The sequence below is a fragment of the Marmota marmota genome, unplaced genomic scaffold (genome assembly GCF_001458135.2).
Source record: "Marmota marmota marmota unplaced genomic scaffold, marMar, whole genome shotgun sequence".
In the NCBI taxonomy this organism is placed as follows: domain Eukaryota; kingdom Metazoa; phylum Chordata; class Mammalia; order Rodentia; family Sciuridae; genus Marmota; species Marmota marmota.
Genome location: NW_025999969.1, coordinates 4164552 through 4171142, shown reverse-complemented (window position 1 = coordinate 4171142; position 6591 = coordinate 4164552).

Here is a 6591-nt window from a genome sequence, read left to right as displayed (position 1 = left end):
TCAATCAGATCATGTCACCCTCTTGCTGAAGTCCTTTCTATGCTCCATATTCCTGTCCCTTACCCAGGTACCCTTTATTAGAAATGCTTATTTTATTTTGTGTGGTTTTTAGATAGTACTTATTACTGTATTAGGCCATTTATTTATTCACATGCTCATCATCTGTCTCCATCCATAAATCGAGAGCACCATTAGAGCAAGGACACTGTGCATCTTATCATTTTCTCTTCAGCTGAGCACAGTGCCTGGTTGAACTGCGGGTAGGGGTGCCCAAGTGTTTACAGAATGACTGATGAGGTGTCCACCTGGGAAAGTAGTACTTGGACCAGAGAGAAGACAGCCATGAAAGCAGAATGCCAGACCCTTTCTTTCCAAATTCACGATGTGCCCAGTGTGTGGCTGGTGGCTGTCTTCAATAATGAGAATATCAAGCTGCACACTTTAACCGGCTGTGTTTGCTATCCACGTCTGAGAATTCCGTGGCAGGCAGCACTGTGTCCCCTGCTCCACGAGTCTCCTGCCACACATTATCAGCCTATGGAATCTTCCAGGGACCCTTCACCTTGTGCTTCTACTAGTCCCAACTCTGCCATTGACGGGTTGTAGAACAAACTATTTTTCTCAGGGCCTCAGTTTGCTAAGCTATAAAATAGGTGCATTAGCCAAGGTCCTATAAGATCCTTTCTAACTCGAATGCTATGAGTCTCAAGGTTTTTCTAGCTTGAATAAGTTTTTCCTCTGTTTTCAGTTTTTAAAATATGTACAATGATTATATGCAAAACTTTGTGAAATGATAATTTATTTTATATCTCTTTATTGTCTGCTTCAATTTCTAGCCGTAAGTATTTTTACAGAGTCATAATCAGAGCATATGTCTAGTATTGCGTCCCACTCTTATCCTTGAGCATTATTTCTTATATGCCTTTCATGTTGCCACAAAGTCTTCCCATTTATCATTTTAATGGCTACATAATTTTCCATGGAGTTAATATATCATAAATTATTTAACCATACCCAAATTGTTGGGAATTTGGATTCTTTCCAGGTTCTGCTATTTTAAAGAGTTCTGAACATACAGGTTTTTTTTTTTCTTTTTCTTTTGTAGTTATTTTCCTTAGGGTAAATCCCTAGGAGTGGGATTACTAGATGAGTTTTATGGCTCTTGAAAAGTATTGCCAAATGGCTCTCCAAAAGTATTGTTTCAATTTGTGTTCCATGCACGCGTATGCCAGTTTCACAGAAATCTTGCCAGCATGTTTTTAAAAATCAATTTCCTTTATTTTTTCAAGTTGAATTTGTATAAAATGAGGCTGCATCGGGATTATCATCAGTCAGGCTAAAGTTATAATACAGTGCTTGGCAAACAGAAGCACTCAGTAATTGTTATTATATGAAGAGGGAACTTAGAAGGGGGCAAATGTGCTTGTCTTACCCTTAAACTTGTGTTTTTTTCCTGCCACGTCAGCTTAGTGCAAATAGGTACCCCTTACCTTTAATGTTGCTTCCCATGAGAGAGCCACCAATTCTCCTCCATCCCAAGGTGGCCAGCGTATCTTAGCCTTAGTAGTCTTGGCCCAAGTTCTCTGCCTTGTGGATGGATACTTTCCTTCCTTCCATATCTCTATCAAGAGGGTCCTGACTGAAGATGGAGTGCTTGCCTTCTTTCTCAAAGCTACTTGTGTTCATCCAAAGTTTTCTTCCCCAGAGTTATAGTCAGTCTCATGTTCTTCCTTATCCTTCCTTATGGCTACTGCAAGATGAGGATCACTTCCCCAGGTAGTATTTTCTTCTTCAAGTTGGATTTTCTTAAGTCATCCTTATCTTATTCAAATTTTCATCTTCTCACAATCCTGGTTGCTTCTCTCTGAGTGAGTTCTAGTTTATATGTCTCTCCCTTTAAGTGTTAGGCCCATTCATTTATGAAAATTTACTGAACAACATCCAAGTGATAATCAGGATAAAAAGATAAGTAGAATCCATTTGCTGCCCTCCATATGCTCAATGTCCAGTAGGTCAGAGAGGAGACCAGCCCTCTAAGATTTTGGCCTTAGAGACTTCTTAGCAGTAGGCTATTCAGTAGGTCAAGCAGAAGATACTCTCAGGTAAATCTGATGGTTGTCTTTCTTTAATCAACACTCCTTATGCTTGCTTAAATGAAATGATGGCTCTCCTACCTAGTAGAAGCTAACATATACCATTTGACAGAAATGTCATAGTATCCCAGGGACTGGGTTTTCTTAGACCAAGAAAAGAGTTCCAAGAAGGTAGGTGGTGACCACCCATGGAATAGAGCTAATCCTGGGTCATGCCTACAATGCAGACGAAAACTTCTATACATCTGCAGAGCTGAGGCTCCTGGCTATTCAGGGAACCTGTGGGAGTCTAGAGGAGAAGAACAGAGAAAGCTCACGTTCTACTCTGTCATTGTTAGCTGATCTGCGTTATGACACTCAACTGCTCTAGAACTCAATGTATTCTTGTAGAGAAGTGGGTGGGATTAGACCATCCAGGTTCTTAGAATCTATGATCCATGGAAATCCTGACAAGTCCCTCTTGACTTCTCAAAATCCTCTCTTGCTCATCCCACAAAAACACAGAAAAGAAGGTGACCTCACTGGCTGCTGGGCAAATGTTAGAGTCCACTGGGAGTCCATGTCCTCTGTAGCTACTACAGTGATTATGCCCTGTTGCAGCTAAAATCTGTTGTTGGCAGTATTCGTACTCAGTTTGCTGAGCCTGGTGTTGTAGTTGCTGCCTCTTACTTCCTCTCATTAAGACACCACCCCCCCATCTTATTTTGTTTTGTTTTCCAAACCCCATGTTTTGAGTTTGCTGCTTCCCAGCTCTTGTTATTAGGACAGACATAATTAATAACTCCTGGCACATGGAGAAGCCAGATTGGACAATCTGCCTTCTGCTTTCTTAAACTGTCTTCTGAGCAATCTGAAAGCCTGAATTTATAGCCTGGACTCAATACAATGGATTGTTTCATAATCCCAAGAAAGAATCAGGAACTCGCCACATTGCCAGCTTGAAAAAATAAAATTCTCTTTGTAGTTCCTAGTGGAAGTTTTATCCAACCTCTTCAGTTAAGAACTAAATGCAATATGTACTCTTTTCCTTTCTAAAACTTCTGTTGAGAAGACGATTCTGTGGCTTACTTCAGTTAACGTTCTAAGATTTTTCCATTCCAGGTCATCAGAAGTTGGTTCCTAAAGTCTAACCCATTCAACTTTGGTGACAGCCTGGATCCATATTTGTAGCAGAATTAAAATAAAAAGTTTAGATGGTTTAAAAATAAACCATTCTTGCTTTATTTTTCTTATGATTGGATACATTTTTTGTGTTGTCTGCAGTGCTGGAGATTGAATCTAGGGCTTTGGTCATGCTAGGAAAACATTCTACCACCAAGCCACATCCCCAGCCCCTGGAGAAAATTGTTAGGGGTCTTATTAGCATATTCTGATTTTACCCTATGTGACCACAATTCCTTGGCCTTTTCCACTTCAGGCCCAAACACTCTGCATCTCCAATTCCATCTGTTGAAGTATTTAATTTCTCCACGTTAATTTAATGGATAGAACATAAATTGAACAAATGTGATAATTTAACACTGTTCACTGTGATTCTTCACTTTGCTTGGAACTGTGGGGGATGCAAATTTAGAATAAAGTAAGATTTCTATTCAAGTTGCAATTTATAAACAGAAGTAAATTAGTAATTATAATACAGGGTGTAGTTATGTCAAGCTCTAATAATGGTATAAACTAGTGGTTTCAGAACTTGTCTGTACATTGAATCTTTGGGGAAACTTAAGGAAATATTGATGGCTGTATCTCATCCCTAGAGATTCTGATTTAGTCCATCTGGAGTGTATCTTGGATTTTGAAAGATTTAAAAGATTGCCGGATGACTGTAATGTGTAGACAACTTTGGGGACCACTGGTATAATAGAAGGACTGGGAAACACAAAACATGAAACAAGATATGTTAATAGAGAAATTGAAAAACTTTGCATGGCAGTGTTTAGTATAAAATTCTATTACAAATAATTCAGTTTACTGGTGAGGATTAAGTTGTAGGGCTTTGAGGTTATACAGATTGGAATTAGAACCTCAGCTCTGTGTCTTAGTGGCTGTGTGCTCTTGAGTTACTCGCCCTGAGGAATCGCATCGAGGAAGAACACAGAGTGTCTAGAAGAGAGAAGGGCATATGAAGCAAAGAATGGGAAGTCAGGGAAGGGGAGAGAGACACAGGCTTTCTTGCTTAGAGAAGATATAAGGGATTGCAAGAGCAGGCTCTGAGGAGACAGAAAACAAGTGACAGATGAGATGGGTCTTGTAGAGGACTGACATTCCACATGTCCAAAGTCACTCTTCTCCATCTAGACCTCTCACCCAGATAAAAGATGGGTCAATGTGTTCCTGCTGTGAACTGGAATACAAATCAAAAAGCCATGACTATGGAGCCAGACAAACATCATGTTATGACCAACTGATTAGAAGAGGATGAGAACCTCATCATCTGCTTCTTCATATGCTCAACTTTACTCAGGGCCTTAGACAGTCCCAGTGAGAATGAAGGAAATTGAGAGAAAGTTGCATATCGAGTGTATAATGAAAGGTCAACAGAATAAGGAATTGAGTATGAAGAAGATAGTGCCGAGAATAAAATACCTTTCTCTGAATAAATCCAGATCTGTCCAAAATCAACATTAATTGCCTTTAATAGTTCCATTGTAAGGTGTAAGTAAGGACTGGATCTTATACTGAGAATGTTGGCACCTCAAGTTCTATCTGGAGGCCCATGACAGGATGGAAAGAAATAAACCCACATTTCCAAAGGAAGAACTAGTTTTGTTAGATTATACTGAAGAATTTCAATGAGGACGTTACATGAATTGCAAATACTTGGAGGAGGAAGCTGTAGATATTTTGCAGAAAAGAATCAAGTTATGAAATGTCGGGGCTCGAAAGGGCTTTAGAGTTCAGTTTATCTAATCTTCTGTGTGTACAGGCAAGGATATAGGGGCCCAGAGTGATGACATGATTTGTAGAAGGTCAACACTGAAATAAATGCTGAGGAGGAAAGGGAATTTAGGTCTTTTTTCTCCTAGGGATCAGTTCCCATCAGAAAAGAATTTTGTTTTGGTTTTTCAATCAGGAAGATCTGGGCTTTTCTTGGGTGACATGTTATCTTCCAACAGCTAGACCTTGTCACACACTTACGACATGGCCACAGGACTGTGCGGTTTATAAACTTTTTTGTTTACTCCATTTTATCATATCACTTTTAATTTTCCTTTCATGGTTGTCTTTTTCATTTTTTTTTTTTTAAATCAATGTCACATTGGCATTTTAGGAGCATCATTACAGATTGTCTTTAATTCTTTGTGGCATAAGGTAAGTTCAAAAGATGGTGACTAGCTTTATTCTTGTTGGGCTGTGCTATCACCATAGAATACGACTAACATTTTCTGAATATACATTATGGCCCAAATACATCATTTTTCTTAATTTTTTCAACATAGCCACAAGTTATACATTATTATTCTCTTCATTTTACAAATGAAGAAACTGAGTGTCAGAGAAGTGAAGAAATTGCCCATATCTCAAACTGAAAGGGTCAAGGTTGATGCCAGGTCTAAGTGACCACAGTGCTCCTGTCCTATGCTGAGTGACATTCCATTCTGTAGATATTTGTTACCCTGTAATGGAAAGCTGCCCAAGTGCACTGAATGGCCAGAGTCCATGGTTTTCCCACAATCCTCTGCTCTTTATTCTTCATAAGTGACTAATTATTCCACTCAGAAAGACCTCAAATATTACTGAAAACAACTGGCTTCCAAAGAATTGGCTATTTTCCCTGTTTTTAATGTTGGGGGAAGAAACCCAACCAGTTATTTTTCTGTTTTGCTCCATTGCTTTACAAGAACAAAAATAATCATCTTAAGATGTCAAAAATAAATTATAAATGTGCAAATGTGGGAGAAAGACACCTCTTCTCTGAGAGAATCCAAAGAAATTTAAGTAGACTCATGTGTGCTCTTTGTGTGAAACGCAGTGGCCACAATTCAAATAACTCTATTAACAGCACATTAATAAGAATGAGCTGGGGATAGATGTGGGATTGCAAAATAAGTTCACAAAGCCATTTAAATTAGGAACACACTGTGTGATTGGAAATCCACACTGCCCTGTCCCTGTCATCCCAGCTGACCCCTTGGAGGAGGCCTCATTGTTTCCACTGTGTCTTTTACTGATGAGTAGATTGGAGCACCTTCTTTGTGCCTATCCCTGACCCAGATAGGACAGGAGGACAGAGGAGTAGTTCTTACCCTCAGAGAGCTCCAGTGTGATTGATGAATTTGACTTTGGTTACATTGAACATAGCTTATGCCTGCAAAACTACTAGACTTAATAATTACAGGCAGGGTGAGGATCAGAGCTGAATGGGTGATATTGCAGATTTGGACTGCAGTAACATCTTATAATGATGGAGCTTGGGGTAACTTCAGGAATACTAATGAAGCCTGAGGATTTTATACAGAGGGGTTTCAGGGAGAGGAAGTGGCAGGTGCAGGGCAATACA